This window comes from Amblyomma maculatum, chromosome 8 (assembly GCF_055883805.1).
Source record: "Amblyomma maculatum isolate TAMU_Amacu chromosome 8, ASM5588380v1, whole genome shotgun sequence".
In the NCBI taxonomy this organism is placed as follows: Eukaryota; Metazoa; Arthropoda; class Arachnida; order Ixodida; family Ixodidae; genus Amblyomma; species Amblyomma maculatum.
The window spans coordinates 76,318,423-76,345,913 of NC_139351.1; positions in this window are offsets into that span (position 1 = coordinate 76,318,423).

Sequence of the window (27,491 nt, forward strand, 5' to 3'; positions counted from 1 at the left end):
ACAACGCTAGAGGTCGAGACAATTCGTATAACACAGCATGGGCCAAGCTGCGCATGCGCCAGGAGCCACGTGACGTCCGAGGCAGCAGCTGGTGTGTCGGAGTTCGGATGGTCGGAGATACCGTCGCGGCCCGCTCCGACGGTGCCGGAGAAGTAGCGTCATAACAGCCAGCGCTAGCTGCGCATCACTCTCCATTGGTTGTGCGTGGTGCAAATATATCTAAGAGGGCGCTGCCAGAATCCACTAATATGAAGAAGGGGAGCCCGGCCGCTTCTCAGCGGCACACAAGAGCGGAGAAGCTAAATTCATCCGATTCCGAGGTGGTTGCCTGGCTGATGGCTGCCGATAATAGATGGAATGAACGTAACAGAGCTGAGCGTGCTACAGAGACACCGGAGCAAAGGCAGGTCAACTTGGTTTAACCGGAGCTAAAGCACTACCATTTTTTGATTTGGCGATAGAATTTAACCGGCAGTAGTCCAAGCAAAATCGCCGCGTGCCATCTTTCTTAAGAACAAAAATCACGGGAACAGCCCAAGGACTAGACAACTGCTGAAGGACATTCGTCTCAAGCATATATGTGGCTTACTCGTGGATTACTTTGCACTCCGATGGCGTCACACGATAAAGCATTTGACGAATCGGACGAGACAAACCGGTATTTATAGTGTGGTGGGTACGAGACTTTGGAATTGAGGGTGGTCTACAGGGCTGGGAAAGTTAAAGACAGCTGAATACTGCAACAGAATGTCCACAAGTGGGCAGCTTTGGGTGGTGCTTCGCGTATTGTTGATCATGAACAGAATCGTGCGTTCAGCGCTAGGTGCAGGAACGGACTCGGATTGGGGCCGTCGCGACCGATGCTGCTACTGGAGACGCATCATGTTCACATAAAGCAAGTTTTAAACGACTTAGTAAAGCGACGGTTTGAGATGATGAATTAGCTGTGCAGAACTCCGCGCCGGCGTTAACCACAGTTACCAGACAGAGTGGCACTATAAAACTGCACATTTAACAGGTAGAATGCACTGGTTCCATTAGCGCTTCAAATATTTCACCGTTGCTGATAGTAGCAATCACCGGACCCGCAATGGCTCGATAATGTCCTCAGATACAAAAAACTCCTTTCTTTCGTCACACGCACTCTCCATGAAGCTGGATTCATTCATGCGCTGAAAATAAACTTCGCCACTTGCTGAGTTGACTTCGCTCTGCAAAGCTTAATAAAGTCTATTCTAATATGACGTATTGGTTGGAGCTAACGATAACGACGAGTTCCGCTTGATAAACGGATCCATGCAATTAAGCTTCAAGATTGCACACTCCTAGAGGACCCAACATAACGGCTTGAGTGGCTAGTTGGTGCTGCATAATACAAACACATACACAAGCGAAGAGACACAACACACACGTGTGTTGTGTCTCTTCGCTTGTGTTTGTGTTTGTTGCGCCACATTTCTGGGTATTATGCAGAACCCAACAGCTCGCCACTCACACCAGAAAATGTTGAGGTTTCATTCCACTTGGCCATCACTTTTCGTTCCAGCAGGCAACAGAACTAATGTAGACAAGCCATTAATGACCCCACAAACTTTGTTGTTGAGCATTTGAGATGGCATAAAGAATATAAGAACAGATCGACGTTTTAGCGGCCTGACCTCCATATTTCGCTTTGGTTAGTTTTCCGGGCGAGGTGAAGAGGAGAGGCGGGAGATCAGCTGTTCATGGTGGCGTTCTTAGTCAGAGCAATCAAACGTCCAAAGGCCCGTGTCTGGTAGCGTTCATCGGCACCGGGACCCACTGAAAAGGCACCACACAGTACGTTCTGGTCATGAACGGGTGGTTGCTGCATGTAGTAGCGTTGGTCCTGGTGCGACCTCGGAGCGTTGGGTGGTCGAGGATAGAGAGGAATGCTTTTCGTGCCAATATCCGCTGCGTTGATGTAAGAGATTCCCTATCGCGGCATTGAAATGAGTGTGTGATCAGAAGGGTGTGCATAGGAGCGGGACAATTACAAATGAACTATCCGGCGGATAGTGTAGCTAAGATCAGTGGCTTCGGATGTTGTCTCAATAGGAGCAACAGTTTTCACTGTACGCAAGCGACCGAACTTTGGTGTTATGCGCCTCATCTTAAAATTCTGAAATCTTCCGCAATACGGTACGAAATTGACGACGAAGTTCAGGCTTTCCTTGCAGATAAGGAACGTGCATATGTCTTCAGCGAAGCCCTTGAGCAGATGATCCAATTTTTCTCCTTGTCCGGCATACTGGCGATGCCACCTTGCAGACCTTCGATACTGCCTCAATATACTGGTGCAAGTATCGCCGGGAAGTTAGACCAGATCAGCCAATGTCTACTGAGGCCTCTTTTTTGTGCTCATGAATCACCAAAACACTTTATTTGTTCTTCCACGAAGCGAGACCAAGCTGTCAAAGTATCACCGTGATTCTCATGCCACGTGAGGGCCGTATCCGCGAGCAAGAAAACGAAGTTCACCAGCTGCAGGTCATTTTTGTCCCAGTTGTTATAGCGGCTTATCTCGCTTGTAGTGGATAAGCTATTCGTCGACGTCATCACCTGCTGCTCCCTCTAACGAGCGGTGCTCACGGTAATGCGGCCAGCAACTGCTAGGTGTTGGCCTAAGTGCGGCAGATGAAGTAATAAGCCGGCAAGATGTCGACTCCGACGAAGCTCGGGTTGATTCGTATTTAAGTTGGACGTAGCCAGCACTTTCACCAAGATGTAATGGCATAAACCCTGCTCTCAGGAGGGGCTCGCACCAGAAGTGTGAAGTGAGATCTTGATCGAATACAGGTGCACCACAAGCACCCTGTCCTTCTACTACGTCTTCTTGTTGTGGCTGTAGGAAGAAAGAAAAGAAAATGCACGGGCCTGCTACTGACTGTAGCTGAGCCACCGGGCCTTGCTTTTCGCTGGAGGCGAAAAGCAAGGCGCCCGTGTGCTGTGCGATGTCAGTGCACGTTAAAGAATCCAAGGTGGTCGAAATTTCTGCAGTCTTCCACTACGGTGTCTCTCATAGCCTGAATCGCTTTGGGACTTTAAACCCCACTAACCAACCAACAATTTTAGGTGCTTAAAGTAGATTACTGAACAGGCACTCTTTTTCTCATTTGGGGGTAATATTATAAGGTGAACCTTCTAATCAAAACTAAGGCTTCCCAAGCGATGAATATTGTGAACAGAGCGAGTCGTATTTATGCTGCGGTTTATAACCGGCTTGCTATAATTATATCCATTTGCTTTAGGCAGTACGCGAGATGTTTGCGCGGCTAACGATGCTTACATAAAATAGCGTTCTAGTTCCAAACTCCTGCTAGAGCTCGTGTAAAAGCATCGCGTCTTTAGAGCGCAGCTCGTCGACGCCCGTTCTGGCGTTTCGCGGTGTCACCGTTGTTTCTCGTAACCAGACACATAAAGCAATATTAAATAAACAAGTCCCGCTTCCACCGGAAACTGAACCTCCTTTCATTGGGTACCCAACCAAGCTCTTTTTTTTATTGCAGCGTAAACAGACATTCTAAAAACAACGACCAAACTTCGGTGTCGTTACATTACTAAAAGCGCTTGAGATTTGCCAGCTCGTCTGAAAGAGAACACCATAATGGTGGTTATGTTTGAGCATTGAAAACCTCTCGTACATATATGACACTCTTAATAAAGTTAGATCTTACAGATCGAATATCAACATCAGCGTTGTGTACAGCCGTACGCCTTTTCCATCATAATCATCATAACCCTCAGCCTGACTATAACCACTGCAGGGCGAAGGCCTCTCCCGTATTTCTCCAATTAACCCGCTCCTGTTCGAGCTGGATTTACTTGACCCCTGCGAACCTCTAAATCTCACCCGCCCACCTAATTTTCCGCCGCCCCCTGCTACGCTTTCTTTCCCTTGGAATCCAGTTTGTTGCCCTAAGCGACTATCTGTTACCTTTTCTTCGTGTTGCATGTCCAGCCCATGCCCAGTTCTTCTTGATTTCCATTAGAATGTCAGTGACTTGAGTTATTTCTCTCACCCACTCTGCACGCTTCCTATCTCCTAATGTTACCCCTACCATTTTTCGTTCCATAGCCCTCTGCGTTGTTCTCAACTTAAGTAGAACCCTCTTTGTTAGCGTCCACGTGTAAGCCCCATAGTTAAGTACAGGTAAGATGCAACAGATTTATACTTTCCTCTTGAGCGATACTGGTAAGCTACTAGTCATAATTTGGGAGTCCTTGCTAAATGCGCTCATCCCAGCCTTATTCTCCTTGTTATTTCCCTTACATGATCAAGATCTGCGGTTACTACCAGTTCTAAATAGATATATTTGCCTACTATTTCCAGTACAACGCTACCTAACGTAAACTGCTCTTCCTTCTCTAGGATTTTAACAATAGCTTGTCTTCTACATGTTTATCTTCAAGCCTACGCTTTTTAATTTTCCTGTCTAGGTCATCAATCATTCTTTGCAATTCCTCCCCTGAGTTACTTAGCAAGGCAATGTCACCAGGAAATAGCAGATTACTGAGGTATTCTCCATCTACCCTTACCTCTAACAGCTACCATTCCAAGTCTCTGAATACTTCTAAGCAAGCTGTGAATAGTACTGGACAGATCGTGTCTCCTTACCTAACACCTTTCTTTATAGGTTTCAATGTGACATGTAAACTCAGGGACAAAAATATGTCGTATGGCACGCTGCTGCCGTCATCCTCGGGCAGGAAATGAATACCATTAGGCGTTATGGGCTGTTCTTTCTTCAAAGTAGGCACTAGAATGTCCGAGTGAAAAACGGCATACAAAAATGTGATCGGCTGTTTCTGGCTTCCGACAAAGCAGACCAGCGTACCATCCAACAAACAACAATCCCTCAATTCTGGAGCCAAGGTTTGATTGGGAGCGTGTCACTATGAAGTGGAAAAAGAATGATTTGACAGAGGGTCGAAAAGGCATCATTTTAACTCTTTTCAAAACGTCATTAGTGGCGTGCACAGAATATCTCGAGCGGAAAAAAGGCATCGTCAAAAAGCTATCAACAAGATCCCTGTAGGGCTTCATTCTGGAAACAGTACACAGAGTCTCCAATGAAAAGCGCTCCCTTAGTGTATTAAAACTTCTAACACTTCTCGGAGTAGCCCTTTAGACTTGTACTTTTTAACGCTATACGATGACACGACAAAATCATGTAGGTATTTAGAGAGCCTTGTTACACTCTATTCAATAACTCACCCCCCATTCTGGTCTCTAAAAAAGAAAAAATAACGCGATACAATCTGCCTTAAAATCAAATGAACGAGGTCAAGGTCGCTAGCCTTTAGTGGCTGAAGCAAATTTGTGGTGCTCGTTCTTTCCCATATTGACCCCACAAAAAGACAGCGAAAACCCTGAATAATTTTGCATATTTATTCTAGCCATGCATAATGCCTGAAGTACGTACCAGAGTTTGACTTAAAGAAACATGTTACAAACCGTTGCACTAGCAACCATGGGCATATTTTCGCTACCACATTTTAATGTTTTCTCACGGGCTCTTATTATGCACTCATTAGAGTAGTGTGCTGGGTTCTCGTAATGCTGAAGAGTAACACCAGTTTACGCGGTGATCAGGAGTAAATACCTCGTGGGTACCGGCATCCTACTGGTTCCTCAGTTTTGAAGAATTGTTCTCTTTGGCTACGATAAGCGCATTTCCAATTGGTCACAAAAACTGTTTCCATTATTCATAATGAAAATAATAATTTTATAATAAACTGATTTCAGAGGGGTTTTGACGCCAAGTGGAAGAAGAACGGCAACACTCTTCTTTCTCGGAAGATGTTGCGATTCGCTAACTGATTTGTTGTTTATTCTGAATTTGTTTTTTGATTTGTATCCGTTCATTGCATTTAAACAATATTCTGTCTCATATTTAATAAATCAAGATATCTAATGATATCAATCAAGACCAACTGGTCTCTTTCTAAGCAATGTAGCCGTCACTGAAGTCAACATTTCGAATGCTTCTTTACACTGACATGCGATGACCAGACAAAATACAAATACAAAGCAGGAAAAATTTAACAAAAAAATGGAGTCCTCGCTGGCGCACGTCCATTGGAAAAAGACATGACAAGGGAAGCGAAACCAAATTGCATACGCGCACAGACTTCACGCGATTCAACACAATACAGCCACTGAAACGACAAACGATCTCGGCGAAATTGTATGGATGACCAAATCTACCCTCTGCATCTATTCGCTGCGCGTGCCAACCGAGCCCGAAAGAGGCACGCAGAACAAAATGGCGCTCTTCCCTCCGTTACCCACGAACGGCGCTGCACCACGAAAGCTGTTATGCGTTAAAGAGATGTAAACCATCTCTGCGTTGCCATTTAATCCGTCAGCTCAGACCAATAATTTGTGGGCGATTCCTCTGCCCGAGGGATGCGCACGACAAACACACAGTGGGCCGTAGAACAAACATATTTAATCTCACAGGGATCTTGTCGTGCGGGTGGCTGCGGGTCGTTTCCGTGGAGAGCCGGGAGGGAAGCGGGAGCGACGAGCCAGGGACCAGGAAGCGCCAGGGACCAAGAAGAGAGCGAGGCGGCGGCGCGTGCCTTCTTTTATAGCCCCCTCGCGCGGGACCGGTTATCCCCGCGCGAGCGGGGAGAGGGAAACAGGCACGCGCGCAGGGAGCATTGGGAAGTGGCGCGGCCTTCGAAAGCGCGGCGCGCCACGAGCCCTACAAATTGGAGGTTTGCATATTCCCTGCTCAGCGCGTTACTTAAGGAACAGCACCAATGTAACCGTGTGGCAGCTAAAACAGAGAAGAAAAGGGACGGTTCCTCGGAAAGCACGATGCTTATACTCTTAAAACGCGGTTCGTGTTTCTGTCCTTGCTCGCGTGAAATAAGGGCGCCGTTTGTAACGCGATGTCTTCGTGGAATTCATACGCTCGACCGGCCAGTAATATACGTTTCCTACGGAACTGAAGAGCGCAAAGAGAAGACAATCCACAGAGAAGAAGAAAACATAAGGACAGGCGCTAATCTCTTTTTCTCCTCGGTGGATTGTCTTCTGTTTGCGCTCTTCAGTTCCGTAGACAATCATGATTCAACTAGGCCCAACCGAAGTTTTAAGAAACGTTTCTGGTGAACGGGGAGAGAGAGGGGGGTCGCGCAAGCATGAGACCGTTCTCGCGAAGTCTCTGTTTAAAGGAAGAGCACGAACTCTGACAGGACCTAGCTCAAGCTTCTATTGCGATGTATATCTCTTGTAAACAACCCGGGCCCTTCTGCGCGAGCCCCGAACGATGCGACCGCGACGACACACAGTTTGCAGGACGACAGGAGCACGCATTTTGCCTGATACGTGGCGATCTCCAGCTTGGTAACTGCACAACTTCCCAACCAAGAGGATATGTGGGCTGCTGGCCCCAGGTATCTGAAAACCTAAAAAAGAGGCACTCAGTACATGCCAAAACAAAAGTATTAGGATGCTGGCGTTTACGCAATTTCCAGCGCACTGCGCAATCTGTTTACTGCCCTCAGTCTACGCAAAATTTGGGGAGCTTTCAAGGCACTCGAAACACCAGAAACACACCACAATGAAGAACACTCATGCACTTTGGCTTGCGGGTGCATTCCCGCGTTTGAGGGAAGAAGGCTCAGTCTTCAATACATTTCTTCAATTCACATTAGGCAGGAGTTTTCATTTCCGCTGCCAAATTTGCTTTCCAAGTGAGGCTTGTGCACCTTAAGCACGTTATTATAATCAGAAACCTTATTAGTGGAAAACTCCCGTTAGACCTTATCAAACCCCTTACCTTGCTAGCAACTTAATTCCTTTAAGGAACTTTGCGCTTCAACAGTGGCGGCTGCCCCCCCCCCCGCATTGGATCCAAGTCTGGCAGCACTTCCACGATGTTCTGCCAGAACTCAACTTTCAAATTGTTCCGAACACTATGCAAACGTGTAACGCACCTCAATCACCCAACTTTCCATACCCTGCACAACCAACGTGGCGGGCTTGGTTAGCATCTGACCAACTGAAAGATCAGTTGGTCATGGTCACCCTTGCTCAGGACTGTCTTGACGCTTAGTAATGCGATAAATAAAGTTTTTTTTTCCTCATCCACTGATTAACATAAGATGAAGTAATGAGCTGCTTTTGTCCTCTACTCTCTTGTCTCTCGTGTAACTGTGCACTAACTGGAATGAAGCTTGAAATTGAAGATACAAAACTCTTTTTAAAGAAAGGACCAGCTTAAAAGCTGTGAGATCTGCACATGTCCATGTATCTTTGAAGCTTACCGCTTAAGCGCGCTGAGAAATTTCTTCTGTACGAAGAGGACTATTTAGCTTCCATGACTAAAAAAGGAAGAAGATGATTAGTGTACCTTGCTATCTGAATAGAAACCACGCCGTGCTCGTGAGATACCAATCGAGCTTTTCCTTGTCTAGTGTGACAATAATAGTGGCGATGATTATGACCGTGAATTTATTGACAATGATGCTATTAACGATAGTGGTAATGATTTCAGGGATGACAATGACGATGCAGTCAGAGAAAATACACCTGTCTCGTGCCTTTTGCTGCTTGCCCTCTTAAGCATATTTACGCAGTCCTGTATTTTTTAAATTTCAGCTTGGTTTGTGGCGTTTACTTTATCAAAGCGCCTCAGACTGTGAGAGACGCCACGTGGAGGTTTTGGAAATTTCGATCACCTGGGATTCCTTAATACGCACTAATACCGCACAGTACACTGGGCGTTAGTTTTCATGTTAATCGAAAAGCGGCTGCCGCAGTCGGGATTTGGTTCCGCAACCTTGGGCACATGCATCGAGCACCTTAACCACTGCATCACCGCAGCGAGGCTTTTTCATTTTTATATGACCACAAAATCGGGAACAAACTCTTCCTAAAGGCGTGAACACTTCAATCCAGCCTACCTTTGGTATTTTCCAAACATGCAAGGCCCGTAGAAAAAGGTATAAACGCAACTAACGCAAATATGCCGCCATTATGCCAAAAGCAATGTTATTTCCCATGAAATGTACAACAACAGATATGTATATGAAACACGAGACTCATCTTTTTCTTTGTTTGGTGCTGGTCATATGGTAAACCGACATTGTCCTACGCCATATTCATGATTTTCCGCCCGGAACAATTTCCATGAACATTACTGCTGACTAGCGGATGCCTGTCTTAAACCTCTGAGTATTCCTCCTTCTGCAGCGCTAAAAAGTATTACTATGCCTACATTTGCAGTATTATTCCTAGTAACATGATATCAGCATTGAGCAAAAGGGTTCTTCTGAAAAGAGGCTGAAACTCAATTTTCTTGCTTCCAGTTCATTTTAAAAATTTGTATGTGTAGCAGCTTGTATTTTTATGCCTTCTGTGGCCTATCCAAGGCAGCCCGAGCCATCGATCTAATGTGGACCTGATATTGCAATGCATTGCTAACCTAGTTGTCCCATGTAGGTACGGACTTTACCAAAGGAGTTGCAATATTGGTCGGAATGTTTTTGCCCCATAGGATATTGCACTTTGGCTTTATAGCTATATAGACTAAAAGAGGAGATGAGCGAGATTGTGCTGTAAAATATTTAGCAGCCGTAGGCTAATTCCGCATGGTAATCCACGTAGAGTAATGTACACTATTATGAATCCCACCTTGGGATATCAGTACACGGCAATGATGTTGGAGTACGCGCGCATCTATACAGCGACACCAACGGACGGACACCGATACCGCAGGAGGCGATTTGGTAAACGTCCGCGTGACCCAGAGTGCGGAACAACACGTTGTTGGTTTTTTTCGCGTGAGTGCCGCGACGACGTCACAATTTGGAGCGGTCCCATTGGCAGGAGGGGGGTCGTTTGCAGGTTGTTTTTTCAATTTTTTCTTAACGTGTATCCGAGTATAGAGCCTGGTATGTAGTTTACAGGAAAAGTAAGGGCCACTATCTGTCACTCCCGGAAGGGGAAGTAGTTGTTATTGAATATGTGTGAAAAATAAAAAAAAAAGTTTTCTTCAATTGTATATGCATATCTTGATCGAACGCTTTGCCTCAATCTATCGTAAGGCTGAAATAGCTGATGAGCTGTGCTAAAATTTGTCGTTAGGCAGTAATGTAATCATCGCCATTTTTTATTGGGTCAGCAAGAAGCAGTGTGATCTTTATTTCATTGAATCACACAGCTGGCTTTCGTGTACCCGCTCTAATCTGAGGATATGATGTGCCTGCAACTTTAAGCAACATAATGCCTCTTCTGTTCTAAGTGGAGATAAAAGTTGAACTTCATGCTGTGTTGATAAATGGAAAGCTGAAAAGTAATGGCGACAAATATCTACAGAAGAATTTGAAGGCCCATTCATAAGCATATGGTTTGTGGGGTTTAACGTCCCAAAGCGACTCAGGCTATGAGAGGCGCCGTAGTGGAGGACTCCGGAAATTTTAACCCCCTGGGGTTCTTTAACGTGCACTGACATCGCACAGCACACGGGCGCCTAGCTTTTCGCCTCCATCGAAAAGCGGACGCTGGGGCCGGGATTCGATCCCGCGTTCTTGGGCACAGTAATCGAGCGCCCTAACCCCTGCGCCACACCGGCGGAGTAGCATTCATATGCGTATAATTTTCACATTGAACTGCTGGCTATACTTTTTCTACATCAGTAGGGAGTAAACCTTTATAGGCCTAGTTTCAAATAGTGCGCTGTGCGGAATAGAGAACCTCGGCATTCTTCTGTGCGTAATAGGTCCCAAACATGTTTTGTTTTTGCTAAGACAATACGGCCTAGGGCAATAACGGATTTCGTTCCTTCATTTAGAGTGAACTGCGTGAGAAAAAATTTATTATCACCGAGAACCGCCGTACAATTTGTCGCAATAGCTTCACAAGTGACAAAGAGGGCATTTGAGGGAGCAACCGCAGATCACAAGAAATTGGTCGAGTCTTAGGAGACGCTACAACGTAGTATAGTACGTATTCTGGGAAACGAAAAGTGTTATTAACAGAGTGAAATAAAATGGCGGCACCAGGAGAGCTGATACCGCTTAGTCAGTAATGGCGTCGTTTTCTTATAGGTCAAGTACGTTAGGCTAGCGGGACAGAACTCTGTCATAACGTTAAACAAGTATCCGACTATGTAATAGTGTTGAGGGGTGTCCCATTATCCCGTTGGTTTGCCGAGCGTAGTTAAGGGTTACCATTTTGAATTTTCAAGAATCTAACAACTCTGAAGTCATTGAAATAAATTTTAGTATTTTTATGATTTTCAACCTGATGTACTAAAAATATTCATTCATTCATTCATTTTTATTTCCTTAAGTACCCCCTTTTTGGGGGTATTACATAAGGGGTGCTTTTTATGTGATTTTTCGCGTGACATGTAGGCGTACTTTATAGGAACAAAAATTATTTTAGTTCAAAACATCGAGCCAGGGAATATCAACGACGTGGTAAAGGTATACAATGCATTATTTTAGACCAGCTTTCCCATTTTCACTTGCACTTTAATATATTTCCGGCCAGTATTTTCGTAAACCTGGTAGGTAAGAAGATGCTAACTGGTTGTTTTATGCGCATTGAAACATCAGCTTAGCTCCGCCAATGATTGTGGACAAATAGATTTCATAATTTAATTATTCCCACGCACAACCTCTCTCAGATGTGAACGTCTTCTTTCAAGTTCGAAAATCAGCGCCTGTGTAAACCTGGTACTTGCGGCTACAGAGTGTACCAAAATATGTTTCGCATTTATATCTAGCGCTAGCGCTCTCAACGCTTTCAGTCCAAGCATAAAATTCGCTTTCAGTTTTTTTCTGAAAACCGACTAGCAGTATATAATAAAATAAAAAGCACTCACTAAAAAGATTTTTGGGCACTAAAGATGCGACAGCACTAATTGGCAGAGTCCTCCAACGCTTTCTACTCCTTTCTGGTATTGAGAATATCTATTTCGTAACAAACAAAACACTTTGTGTTCGATGGGAACATTTGCAAACTTTTTCAAACAAGATCCCACCAGCCCTTTGTAGCAGTTTTTCGTACGCCAAAATGCATCATTGATGTTCCAAAGGCTTTACTTTACAAATGAAACAAAAAGGTTGAGAATTTGCAATCCATCACCAAATTATTATGCGACAAGGAAACAAAAGCGACAGGTGTCGATGTAATCGAGTCCCTTGCACTTCTTTGTATACTGATACACCGGAATGTAGGCTTCATATTCCCCATTCCAATCATTGCTATTGAATATTTTAGCGCTGATGAACAATGCTAATTTGGCACTGAGTTACATTATTCGCTTAATTTGGCCATCGCAATTACCGGGCTAAGTACGACGTAATGTAGGACTGTTTGCGATTTATTTAGGGCGAGACAAATTCTCGGTATGTGACTTAAACTCGCTATTTTTGCATTGGCCGTCATTTTATTTGCACATTTTATCACACACGCGCAGTTAAATATAATTTCGGTCAACTTGCACTAGCGCTCTTCAAAATGCTTTTGCAAATTTTAATTCGTACACGTTTGCATTGCTTCTGCGCACATTTTTTTGGTGCTAAGTAACCCAAAGGCATACATCTTTTGTCCAGAAGTACAAATTTGAAAATAAGAAATTTTTAATTGAATTACCCTGGGCGGCATGTTTATTTTCGTACAAAAAGCTTCATGTGCACCTCTTATGAGCGTAAAGTCATTGTCTATCCACGTGTATATTTGCGACACCCGTTAAATGTGATAGTCGACTTCGTTGGGAAGAAAAAGACTAAAATTCTAGGTAGGCGCTGCTTTCCCCGTGCCCAGAGACCTCCTGTACGCATAGGACCTCTCATACGTCAAAGGCAGCATTGGCGACCTTCGAGTTGAACCCGAAAATGTAAGGCATCGTAAATAGGTTTGATATGTTTCTCTTCGTCTGTGCGCCACTGTGAAGAGTGTTGCAAGTAGTTACAGAAAAATGCTTTCCAGGGGTGTTAAATGGCTTCGAAGATGACCGTTTGAAAGAACCATCATAAGCCACCTAAGAATTGAAATTCCCGATCTATCTATTTATCCACAAATAAGCATAATTGCGGAGGACATAAATAGTTGCCACACATACGCTGCAGGCATTATCTTTAAGCTTTTAATTGATGCAACATTTGTCCTTTTCGAAAGTGATGACAGCACACGGAAAAGTTTTCCTCTATGAATGAACCTTGTGATCGAAGGTTAGCAAATTTGGTTCCACTACAAGTGAGAACAGTGTTTTGAAACCTTGAATGCTCATAAGTATCACTGCTTTTTTTCTATCGAACTGCATATGGCACGTGCACTCATGAATTTAATGAAAAGCGCACAGCATGTCGCCAGCGCCCGCTGTTGTCACAAAGTATTTAAGGCTTCACCTGTATAGTAAATAAACACTCCAGAATTCTCCATGGTATGATGATGGGCGATTCTAACTCATTTTGTTCCTGGCAAATGAAAGGCTTAACTACAATATTTTCGAACAGCGTAGCGCATAGGGTCGTTATTTGCATTTTGTTTTATCTTATCAGTACAACTGAGTTACAGCTTCGTTTATGGACAGGAAATTGAGGCGCGGTTATGAAAGGAGGCAGGTAGCCTGCACTGGAAGTATCGCTGTGATCGGTCTGTATAGAGAGTAGAGCGGCCTCTGCTAATGTATTGGAGTGCCTTTGCTGTTAGACGGCCTAACGCAACAGTTAAAAATGCAATTACCTGTCTTTGTCGCAAGAAATATGAAGTTTGTGAATCGTGTGGGAGACTTGGACACCGTTCAGATGTCTGCCCGGACCCCGACAACATAAGGTGCAGGGGGTGCGGCATGGAGCTCCCACCACAGGAGCATCGCTGTGAGCCAAAGTGCATGCTCTGTGGGAAAGACCATATTCTCGGAGACAAGAAGTGCGAGGAAATGTATCGCACCCCGCATCACGTTAAGAAGAAGGCATGGGACAAACTGACTCAACAGCAACAGCAGCAACATCAATAGCCGCAAGCTCAAGACAAACCACAAGCTGACTCAACAGCAACAGCAGCAACATCAATAGCCGCAAGCTCAAGACCAACCCCCCACGGGTCGGCGCAGCAGATCAAAGAGCAAGCAAGGGCGAGAGTTCATGGCCAGGGACGAATCCTTTCCCCGGCTAGACGGCAAGAAGACGGAACTGGTGGAATGTTCCAGCTCACGGGACCCGGCGGACGCCTGGCGGCGGAGCGGCAGCCAGGAGCAGCGGGGGGTGGATTTCGCAGATATGGTCTCCCAGAAGGAATTGGCAAAACTAAGAGATGAAAATAGACAGCTTAGAAGCATGCTACAAAATCTTAATGGGGTAGTAGATTCCCTTCGAGGTCAAATTCAAAATCTGCAACAGCAGGGGCAGTCCAGATCTGGCACAGCCACTAATCTCAATATCAGGCCCAATACGCAGAACGCTAAAGATGATAGCATGATCACTGACACTGCAAGCCCTCCATCTGTAAAACGGAAGGTACGCGAGGATCCCTCCGAGGAAAAGTCAGTAGAAGAAAGGGTGACCCGAATTGAGGGGGCGCTAGATTTGATGGCCACCTCCCTAAATCAAATCACCTCCCAACTCCAGACGCTTGTGGGGGCAGTGCAAAAACAAGCTGAGGAGTCTCAAGTACTCCGAAACGAGCTGCTAGGCATCAACGCCTGGCAGCAGAACATCGAACATACCCTTGCGAGTAAACATGGCTCGCAAGACTAAGTATGGGATATGGCAGTGGAACTGTCGCGGATTCCGAAGGAAACGGCCGGTGCTGCAGCAGTTCCTCACAACGATAGAACATGCGTCTCTCGCATTAGCACTTCAGGAAACCGGGGGCCCGGCTAAACTTTCGGGATACCAAGCATTCCACAGCGATAAGGGGGAGCGGGCGGCAGTGACAACTTTAGTTAAAAGAAATATGGCAGCAGTACAAACACGACCTCGCATCGCCAGAGACAGAAAATGTTTTTGTGGAGATTATCCTGGGAACCAGTCCTAGGGCCAGTATCTTCCTCCTCAATATTTACAGCTCACCGAGGCAGCGCAAGGCCAGATTCATGACTTTGCTCCGAAAAGCAGAGCAAGTCAGCGGGGAACATCAGTTAGTGATTATGGGATATTTCAATGCAAGACACCCTGCGTGGGGATACTGTACGCCTTTCCCTAAAGGGAGGCAGTTGTGGGAGAATATACAAGACCTAGGGTGCACTATACATACAGATTCTACCCTTACGACACGAATTGGGAACAGTGTTAGCGTCGATACATCCCCCGACCTCACACTATCTAGGCGCACCCTCAGTCTTCAGTGGAACAACACGGACATGAACTTCGGTAGCGATCACTACATAATCGCGCTTAAACTTTGGGGGTGGCCCCGGCCCCAAACATCGTGCAAAGCCGGCGATAGTGGAATGGATCAAATTTCGGGACAACAGGACAGGCGACAATGAAGGCAAAATAACCGACCTCGACACGTGGGTTGCGCAACTAAAGTCCGACGTCAAGGCAGCAACTAAATATCTCGATGACGTTAACGCTCCGGATTTAGTGGATAGTCGTCTTCTCCGCATGTGGGAGCCAATGAAACGAATGGAAAGGAGGCTTAAGGGGCAGCGGTGGAATGGTAACCTAAGGCGCAAGATAGCTCGGCATAATAAGGCCATTGAAGATTACGCATTCAAGCTATGCGAACAAAACTGGGAGGATCGATGCGAACACATGGAGAATACTATGAGCATGCCTAAGATCTGGGGACTTCTTCGTCACCTTCTGAACCCTGAGAGCTCGAAAGCTCAAGTAGGCAATAACCTCATGAAGATTAGACACTCCTTTCCAGAACATGACGAGAAGTTCTTTCGACAGTTGCAAGACTTGTATGTTGGCGATACAATCATGATGCCCCTTCCAGATTACTTAGAGGAAGCCAATGATGAGCTTGGTGCCCCTATTAGCTCGGCAGAAGTAAGAGCAGAAATTCTTCAGCTTAGAACCAACACGGCACCGGGCCGAGATGGTATCACTAATAAAATTCTGCGAAACCTAGATGACCAATCGGTAGCCACCGTTTTCCACTGCTGAGGTATTTCCCATTTCTACCAGCACTCCTGCATAAGCTGACATTATTCTCATACCCAAGCCTGGTAAGCCACTTCGGATAGACAATTTACGGCCAATATTTCTAACATCGTGCTTGAGAAAGCTACTAGAGCGTGTTATCCTAACCAGGCTCACCAAATATATTGATAGACACGACCTTTCCCCGCGGGAAATGATAGGCTTCCACTCTCATCTCTCGACTCAGGACCTCATGATCCAGATGGAACATGACATTATCCGGTCCAAGAGTAAAGATGCGAAGGCCATCCTTGGCCTCGATCTAAAGAAGGCATTTGATAATATCTCGCACCAGGCAGTCTTGGACGGCCTATCAGTATTGAATGTAGGGACAAAAACGTATAACTATATCAAAATCGTTTTGAGTGGGCGTAGTGCCCGCTTTAGGTTCCGCGATAGCACATCATCACTTTTCCCTCTGGGTAGTACAGGTACTCCTCAGGGCTCGGTTCCCTCATCTCTTCTCTTCAACGTAGCAATGGCAAAATACCAGAACCACTAAGACGTTACCCTCATTTAAATTTTAGTATTTATGCTGATGACGTTACACTATGGATCAGCCGGGGTAGCGATGCCGTAATTGAACAGACGCTACAAGAGGCGGTGGACACGATCGTGCGGTTTGTAGCAGAACGTGGACTTACATGCTCGCCGGAAAAATCAAAATTCTTCATTTACAATCCACGGTGCCTGCGAAACGAGCGTAAAGTGGATATACAGATTTCGGTACAAGGACATCAAGTTCCCCAGGTATCGCAGATCCGTATATTAGGTCTCCTTCTTCAAGATAATGGCTACAACGGAGAAACTATTAAGAGGCTTGAGCGGCATGTATCTCAAACAGTTAGCCTCATCCGCCGAGTTTCGAGTAAAGGCAGAGGACTAACGGAAAAGAATCTTCTGCGCGTAATCCAGGCATTTATCATTATTCGAACCAGCTTTTCTACGCCATACTTACCCCTTAAAGCAGCAGAACAGCAGAAGTTAGAGAGCCTCATCCGCACAAGTATTGAAAGAGCCCTTGGACTCCCGCGCTGTACTTCCACCGCTAGCCTCCTGCAACTGGGAATCCATAACACATGGGATGAGATCGCGGAAGCGGTGGGCACTTCACAGGTAGAACGGCTCCGCCTAACCGCCACAGGCAGATCTATTCTAGAAAAACTGGGCATCGACACTTGGGGAGGCGCTCAGACAAAATCTGAAATAGACATGGCTGTACGCGACAGGCTATGGATCCCTCCGCTGCCAAAAAACATGCATCCCGAACACCATACGGAGCGTCGGGAAAAAAGAGCTCAAATGCTCAGTAAGAAATTTAGCCGCTTGCCGCCGGAGGAAGTAGCCTTTGTAGATGCTGCCAGAGGGGCAAGCCCTTTATGGTTGCAGCGGTATCGAATGGGTCGGGTAGACCGATCACCGCGGTCACCCTGAAAACTAGATCTCCTGAGGCAGCTGACGAAGTGGCTGTAGCTCTAGCCTGCGCCCAGACGAATGCGCGTTTCGTGATCTGCGACAGCAAAACTGCCATACGAAATACAGTCGTGGGTTGATTGCTCCCCAGGCAATTCGAATATTCCAGCAATCACCAATCTCGCGAACTATACAGCTGATTTGGACTCCAGCGCACACTGGCGTTCCCGGCAACGAATCCGCCCATGCCATGGCTCGAGGGGCTGTAACACCGAGCCGGCGGCAGAGAGGGGGGGCTTGGAGCGGGGAGCATAGAGTGTGCAAATCTTACACAGAAATTCTGCAGCATTATAGACTCAGTAGACGGGTGGCTGCTGCGCCAGCCCCTACCCTAAATTGCAGGCAGGCCGTCGCCTGGCGTCGCCTTCAGACTGGGACATTCCCACACCCTCTCCTGGTGAGACATATGCTCCCAGGAGAAAGATCTGAATTCTGTGCAAACTGTGACTCGAGAGGGACCCTCGAACACATTCTTTGGGACTGCCCCTTTTCTCCCGGGAGGGGTCTAAATCTGACGCCGCAACTCTGGGAGACCATGCTGCGCTGCTCGGACACTGGGCTCCAGCTAGCCGCCATCCAGCTGGCCTGGGACGCCGCCGGCCAACAACGTCTGCCGGCCTGCGTCTGAGGCGGGGCACCCGCCATCCATCCCAAGCGACAGAGGGCCGGAGCCTCTTCATCCGCTGGAATAAATAAAAAGTTCTGCTCTCTCTTTCTCTCCCGAAGACCGCCCGCGGAGCCAATCACCGTCCGATAGGAGAGGTGAGAGAGGAGGATCGGCGAGGGTGCGCGGCGCGGCAGCATAGTTCACAGAAAGTCGCTACTTTCAGTAGCGACACTCTCCTCCGCGCCGCGCTTTCCTCCTCGATTCTCCTCGCGCGGCAGCGGCGAGCGCTGCGCACGACAGGCTTTTTCTCCTTGTCGCCCACCGGCCGGCCGCAGCAGTGAGTGAAGCGCGAGCTTTTGGGCCAGGTCGGCGCTCCAGGAGTGCACAAAATTTGTGAAAAATTGCGAGAAAACACATTGAGAATGCCGAAAGTAAAGTTCAGGAATTGATTGGTTTCTTCTTTGAACTGTTTGAATGGGGAATACTGATAAACAAAGCTTTCGGGCGAGTTCTATGCTGCAGACACTATTTAAGTCGCATCATAAGGTTTTACTTTGTACACCTAATCTTGTACTGCCTCTGACTTTGTGTTTTTTTTTAGAGCGTGAAATCTTTCACCGCGGTAAAACTTCGGATACGATCCAGGCTGGTGCTTTGAACTTCAAGATCAGAGAAGCTCAAAGCAGGACTTAGTCTATTTCGCTAATGTCAAGCTATCTCTCTAAGCATGGTATATGTCACGTGATCAACCATGAGATTTGATTATTGGTTAATTGTACATGTCCAATCATCAGACGTCGTTTTTCTCATAGAAGACTGGAATGCTAAGGTAGGGAGTGAAGAAATATCCGGAATTACAGGCAAGTTCGGTCTTGGTGAGCCAAATGAAGCTGGGCAGAGGCTAGTAGAGTTTTGTCAAGAAAACGACCTGACCATAGCGAATACTCATTTTCAACAGCACACGAGGCGCCTGTACACATGGACTTCACCGGACGGTCTGTACAGGAATCAGATCGATTATATTATTTGCTAGCAGAGATGGAGAAGCGCTATACAAGCAGTAAAAACAAGGCCTGGGGCCGATTGTGGCACCGATCATAAGCTTCTTGTTGCAAAGATTAAGCTTCGATTGAGGAAAACACAGAAACCCAGAAGGCCTTTCACGTATAATCTGGATCAAGTTCCATTAGAATATGCTGTGGAAGTGAGGAATCGATTTCAAGAATTAGATCTAGAAGACAAAGAGCCCGAAGAGATGTGGACTGATGTTCGTGATATAATACAAAAAGTTTCTACTAAGGTAGTTCCAAAGCAAAAGAAATGCAAGAAAGCAAACTGGTTATCTGAAGAGGCTTTGCAAATAGCTGAGGAAAGGAGGATGGCAAAAGTTATGGGGGAAAGAGAAAGATACAAGGTTCTCAATGCGGATTTTCAGAAAATAGCAAGGAGAGATAAGAATGCCTTCCTTTAACATACAGTGCCAAGCAGTTGAGGACAACAGCCAATTAAGGAACACAAGAGCTCTGTATAAGACAATCAAATATATCAAAGGACGCTTCTGTGCTAAGCTTGGCGTGATAAAGGACAAACGAGGCAAGGACCTCACTGAAGCCGCAGAGATAAAGAAGAGGTGGCAGGAATACACAGAAGAACTGTACAAGAAGGACCCGAATGTGCAAACCCAACATAAGGCGGTTGTGATCACTGATCTCGGGCCGGGCATCCTGAAGAGTGAAGTTGAATGGACCTTAGCCAGCCTTGCTAAGAACAAAGCTAGCGGAATTGATGGCATTCCAGCTGAGTTGCTTCAAAACCTCAACCATGACGCTGTTAACATTCTGCATACATTATGTCAGAAGATTTGGACAACCCTGCAGTGGCCACAGGATTGGAGGAGGTCAGTTTACATCCCCATTCCAAAGAAAGGCAGTGCCAAAGATTGTTCCAACTACCGCACGATCGCGCTTATTTCGCATGCTAGCAAGGTGATGTTGAAAATCCTCCAAGGTAGGCTGCAGCAGTATGTGGATCGGGAGCTTCCGGACGTGCAAGCTGGGTTTCGCAAAGGCAGAGGAACTAGAGACCAAGTTGCCAACCTTCGCTGGATCATGGAAAAAGCAAGAGAGTTCCAGAAACCCATCTACTTCTGCTTTATCGATTATGCGAAAGCGTTTGACTGCGTAGATCACAGCAGATTGTGGCAAGCTCTCCAAGAGATGGGAGTTCCAATTCACCTCATCTGTCTCCTCAGGAACCTGTATGAAGGGGAAGAGGCCACAGTCAGAACTGGGCATGGTCTTACTGACTGGTTTCCGATTGAGAAAGGAGTGAGGCAAGGCTGCATACTGTCGCCCTGCCTATTTAACCTATATGCAGAGTGCATCATGAGGAAGGCCGGTCTGGACGAGTCTTCAGCTGGAGTGAAGATTGCTGGAAAACGTATCAACAACCTTAGATATGCGGATGATACCACTTTAATGGCAGAAAGTGAAGCGGAACTCAAGAGACTTCTGATGCGCGTACAAGAAGAGAGTGAGAAGTTTGGGCTTAAACTGAACATTAAAAAGACGAACATCATGGCGTCTTGCCCTATCAAGTCCTGGAGCATCAATGGACAAGAAGTGGAAGCTGTGACAGATTTTCTGTTCTTGGGCGCCAAGATTACCTCGGAAGGAGACTGCAGCCATGAAATTAGGAGACGCCTGCTTCTGGGAAAGAGAGCAATGGTTAGCCTTGACCGCCTAGTAAAGAGCAGAGACATTAGTCTGCCAACCAAGATCCGTATAACTCGTGCTATGGTCTTTGCAGTTGTGATGTATGGATGCGAGAGTTGGACTGTGAAAAGGCTGACCGCCGAACAATTGACGCGTTTGAATTGTGGTGCTGGCGAAGACTCTTGAGAGTTCCTTGGACTGCCAGAAGATCAAATCAGTCAATATTGTCGACCATAAACCCTTACTGCTCATTGGAGGGTCAACTTCTAAAGTTAAAGCTCAGCTACTTTGGTCATCTGATGAGAAGAGAGGAGTCGCTGGAGAAAGATTTAATGTTGGGAAAGGTTGAGGGTCGCCGGAGAAGGGGTAGGCAGCGAACGTGATGGTTAGATGGCATCCTCGAGGCACTGCAGATGAAGTTATGTGATGTTAGGAAGATAGTGAGAGACCGGAAAGCGTGGCGTGACATGGTCCATAGGGTCACGAAGAGTCGGACACGACTTAACGACTGAACTGAACTGACATGTATTTTGATCAATTACTGGGCCAAATTAATTTTTATTTAGTAAATTGCAATTAAAATCTAAATTTTAGCTGCAACATCGTACTGTATACCGTTGGCAAGCTTAGGCCAAGTGTAATGGCGCTGTGCTAGTTAGCGATCCGTGATAATCTGCGTTAATTAGTTAATTTTGTATAAAACCAAATTTTGAGCTGTTCCTTGCCGCTTCGAGGTAAGGAACAGGTTTGCCACGGCAGTCTTGATATGATGCTGAGGGAGGAATTAAATAATTTTATGAGTACGCGGCCACTCAGTGACTTCGCGTGTGGTTAAATGACAGCAGGGTACACTGGGAGAAGTGGTAGGCCCTATTGCCGACACACTTAAGTTGTGAGGCAAGCATGCTGCGGCCTCATGCACTATGTAAAAGAGCGTGATTTATTGAATGCAACAATCAAATAAAAAAATTACAGGCTGAGCATAGGTCTTCAACGTGCTGAAATGAGAAAGCATATAACTGTCAATTCATTAACTATCGCTATCCTATCTATCACTATATCTACTAATGCCAGTGACCTATCGTAACTGTCACTATCCGCAACGAACACTATCACGTCACCATCCGGGCCTATTACTATCATTTACTATTGTTATCCATAACAGCCACCATCATTACCTATCACTATTCATACCCATCACTATTTAATCTGATGCCGTCCCATGACCCCTTGATTCAATTTTCATTCACTTACGTTGTCAGTCATATCTCTATTATCTCATAATATCTGACGAGACAACTATACATTGACTTTTAATTCTTATACTTTCTTGTTTTGTTAAATGGAGGTGGGAAAAGAGCAAGCTACATATATAACTGAATACTATCAGCGCGAGGTTCATGTCTGTCGAGGAGGCTTCCTTTACTTCAGGACAGGTCGCTGAGAGAAAATTGATGGAACTGCATTGGGCCGCAGTTTTTTTTTTTCGAGTTCGTGTAATATCGGCGGCTCAAACTGGTCTTCTGTGAAATGTAGCTAGAACATAGAAAGCGATAAGTTAATCACTCAGGTAAGGTGAAAAAAAAAATCTTCTTGCATACAATTGAAATGAGTAATATGTTACAGTGCTAAGAATTGTTGCTCGCAAAATGTTCCCCTATTTTTTACATAACTATAATCATTATTGATTGTTTAAATTTCGTAAATACAGAAAATTGATGCAATGATTCCGGCTGATTTGACATCGATAGGAAAACTTTTCTCGCAGTAAATGAATACGCGGAATCGCGGTTTTAGAGCTCCAGCTTTCAAAGCGAAGGTAACCTGCCAACGTCTAGTAGTCATGGTTAAAGTGAAGCGTGTGTGATCCTGTGAACATCTCCTGTACTTTGGCCGTATCCCTGATAAAACGAACGCATACTTTTTAACCCACGCGTGCGTCGAAGCATGGCAAGACACATTCAAGAATTGGGAAAAAAATATGCTGTACGACCTAACTAGTGCAGATTACCCGCAATACCTCGGGTTTGCTTGCCAAAGATTTTTTCAGGGCCAGCATAATTGCTCCCTAGTAACCGACGCACACTACAAGCTGGAAAGACTAGCTCCTCTACAAGCCCGAATTTTGATTTTTAGTGAAGGAGGCCAGGGATCCTAGTATAATCGCGACAACTGCAATCGAGAGACTGTAATTTTCCAGTTATCTCTGACAGCAAACAGCAGATTATAGTGCCCTATCTCTGACTGTACAGAAGTCGACAACGTGTTAAAGGATGGAGCCTTGGAGCCTCGCAGAATATTCAGCATGCTGCAGAGGACAACCTTATTTTTATACAATGAACATGTTGCCGCCGCAAAAATATTGAGGAGCAAGCAGGAATAAAAAACGCAGCGTCAGGTGACGCGTTATTATGGGGAGTGAGAAAGGCACCTCACGTCGCAAACAACTCGGTTATTTCTAGGAATAAACTTCTTTCGACTAATCTTGTGAATCCATTGACTCGTGCGCAAGCCGTCACGCTTGCCTTGAGGTATCATGAATACCGCATAACCATCTTCAGGCTGCTTGCTTCAGTTGTACGCTCAACAGCACGGCATAGAGCTTGCACGCTGCAATAAAAGCACAGCACGCAATATTCGCTCGCCGACACTAGGAGAAAAATTGCGCGAAGGAAAAAGAAAACACAAGGAAAACGCCGGACGCGCGTTGGTTTGCAAGGGCGACGGCAAGGAGACCAATCGTCGCTCAGGAAATCGGGCGGAGAACCGGCCTTCAGCGAAGGGGCGCGCAAGGGGCGAGGAGGAGGCGAGGAGGTAGCGCGGCGGCGGCAAAGTTCAATCGTTGGCGTAACTTTCAACCTTCCCCTCCCCAACCTTCCCCTAATCCTAACTTCCCCTTCCCCCTGGTCACCAAGAGTGATGCCACAAAGATGGCTAACATAAGACGTGACCAGTACCCCCTCCCCAAAAATAAACCATAGTCACCACCACCACCACCTATGTATCAAGGGGTTTTAGCCCTTGCTAAAGTCCCTTGATAATTTGAAAGTAGCGACACTCTCCTCCGCGCCGCGCTTTCCTCCTCGATTCTCCTCGCGCGGCGGCGGCGAGCGCTGCGCACGACACGCTTTTTCCCCCGGACGCCCGCCGGCCGGCCGCAGCAGTGAGTGAAGCGCGAGCTTTTGGGCCAGGTCCGCGCTCCAGGAGTGCACAAAATTTGTGAAAAATTGCGAGAACAGCATTGAGAATGCCGATAGTAAAGTTCATGAATTGATTGGTTTCTTCTTGGAACTGTTTGAATGGGGAATACTGATAAACAAAGCTTTCAGGCGAGTTCTGTGCTACAGACGCTTTTTAAGTCTCATGATAAGGTTTTACTTTGTGCACTTAATCTAGTACTGCCTCTGACTTTGTGTTTTTTTTTTTTTAGAGCGTGAAATCTGTCACCGCGGTAAAACTTCAGAAAACGATCCAAGCTGGTGCTTTGAACTTCAAGATTAGAGAAGGTTAAAGCAGGACTTAGTCTATTTCGCTACTGTCAAGCTATCTCTCTAAGCATAGTATATGTCACGTGATCAACCATGATATTGGATTATTGGTTAATTGTACATGTATTTCAATCAATTACTGGGCCAAATTATTTGATATTTAGTAAATTGCAATTAAAATCTAAATTTTAGCTGCAACACAGAACCGTATACCGTTGGAAAGCTTAGGCCAAGCGTAATGGCACTGTGCTAGTTAGCGATCCGCGATAATCTGCGTTCATTAGTTAATTTTGTATAAAATCAAATTTTGAGCTGTGCCTTGCTGCTTCGAGGCAAGGAACAGGTTTGCCACGGCAGTCTTGATATGATGCTGATGGAGGAATTAAATAATTTTATGAGTACGTGGCCCCTCACTGACTTCGCGTGTGGTTAAAAGACAGCAGGGTACACTGGAAGTGGTGGGCCCTATTGCCGATACACTGAAGTTCTGGGGCAAGCATGCTGTGGTCTCATGCGCTGTGTAAAAGAGCTTGATTTCATTGAACGCAACAATCGAATAAAAAAATTACAAGGTGCACATAGGTCTTCAACGTGCGGAAATGAGAAAGCATATAACTGCCAATTCATTAACTATTGCTATCCTATCTATCACTATATCTACTAATGCCAGAGACCTATCGTAACTGTCACTATCCGCAACGAACACTATCACCTCACTATCCGGGCCTATTAATATAATTTACTATTATTATCCGTAACAGTCACCATCATTACTTATCACTATTCATAACCATCACTATTTAATCTGATGCCGTCCCATGACCCATTGATATACTTCAATTTTCATTGACTTACGTTGTCAGTCATATCTCTATTATATTATAATATCTGACGAGACAACTATACATTGACTTTTAATTCTTATACTTTCTTGTTTTCTCATAAATGGAGGTGGGAAAAGAGCAAGCCACAGAAATAACTAACTAATATCAGCGCGAGGTTCATGTCTCTGTCGAGGAGGCTTCCTTTACTTCAGGACAGGTCGGTGAGAGAAAATTGATGGAACTGCATTTGGTCTGTTCTTTTTTTCAAGTTCGTGTAATATTGGCGGCTCAAACTGGTCTTCAGTGAAATGTAGCTAGAACATAGAGCGATGAGATAATTACTTAGGCTAGGTGAAAAAAAAAAATCTTGCATACAATTGAAATGAGTAATATGTTACAGTGTTAAGAATTGTTGCTCGCAAAATGTTCCCCTATTTTTACATAATAACTATAATCATTATTGATTGTTTAAGTTTCGTAAATACAGAAAATTGATGCAATGATTCCGGCTGATTTGACATTGATGGAATAACTTTTCTCGCAATAAATGAATACGCGGAATCGCGCTTTTAGAGCTCCAGCTTTCAAAGCGAAGGTAACCTGCCAACGCCTAGTAGTCATGGTCAAAGTGAAGCGTGTGTGATCATATGAACACCTCCTGCACATTGGCCGTATCCCTGATAAAACGAACGCATATTTTTTAACCCACGCGTGCGTCGAAGCATGGCAAGACACATTCAAGAATTGAAAAAAAAATGCCATACGACCTAACTAGTGCAGATTACCCGCAATACCCCGGGTTTACTTGCCAAAGAGTTTTTCAGGGCCAGCATTCATTGCTCCCGAGTAACCGACGCACACTACAAGTAAAAGCTGGAAAGGCTAGCTCCTCTACAAGCCCGAATTTTGATTTTTAGAGATGGAGGCCAGGGATCCTAGCATAATCGCGACAAATGCAATCGAGAGACTGTAATTTTCCAGTTATTTCTGACAGCAAAAAGCAGATTATAGCGCCCTGTTTCTGACTGTACAGAAGTCGAAGCGTGTTAAATGATGGAGCCTTGGAGCCTCGCAGAATATTCAGCATGCTGCAGAGGACAACCTTATTTTTATACAATGAACATGCTGCCGCCGCAAAAATATTGAGCAGCAAGCAGGAATAAAAAACGCAGCGCCAGGTGACGCGTTATTACGGGGAGTGAGAAAGGCACTCGACGTCGCAAACAACTCTGTTGTTTCTAGGAGTAAACGTCTTTCGACTAATCTTGTGATTCCATTGACTCGTGCGCAAACCGTCACGCTTGCCTTGAGATATCATGAATACCGCATAACCATCTTCAAGTCGCTTGCTGCAGTTGTACGCGCAACAGCACGGCATAGAGCTTGCACGCTGCAATAAAAGCACAGCGCGCAATATTCGCTCGCCGAGACTAGGGGAAAAATGGCGCGAAGGAAAAAGAAAACACAAGGAAAACGCCGGATGCGCGTCGGTTTCCAATGGCAACGGCAGGGAGACCAATCGTCGCTCAGGAAATCGGGCGGAGAGCCGGCCTTCAGCGAAGGGGCGCGCAAGGGGCGAGGGGGAGGCGAGGAGGTAGCGCGGCGGCGGCAAAGTTCAATCGTTGGCGTAACTTTCAAAGTATCAAGGGGTTTTAGCCCTTGCTAAAGCCCCTCAATAAACTAAAAGTAGCGCCATCTCCTCTCTCCTCCTCCGGCGGCGCCACTCCTCCTCTCGCATTTCGACCGTGGCTCCACCTACGGGGTGCGCGACTAGCGCGCGCTCTCCGGAGCAGGCGCCCATGGAGGAAGAAAAAAACTAGGAGGGAGCGCGCGCAGCCTCCGCAAGCCAACCTCCTCTGACGCCGCTCCCTTCTCTCTCTTGCGCGCAATGATTCTTGGGAATTTAGCCAATATAGTTGCCAGACTCAAAAGCAGCAGGGTACATGGTATATTTTAGTGACTTTGGGTGTCCCCGCGGAAAGCCTACCGAAGTGGTCTGCCGAAAGTTGCTCGTCGCGTCGTAACACATGTTACTTTGTTTACAATTGTTGTATTGTACTCCGTGTTTATAGACACACTAGTGAGAACTCCAGGTGGTCTTTTCATGTTTAGTTTCGTTGGGGAGACTACGAATTCGACATAACGTTGCATGCCTGGGGAACTGGCTTCAGCTTAACAATGTGCATTTGAGGTCTGCATTTCCTAAATGAATCAAACGATTTTCGTCTCGAACCATACATGC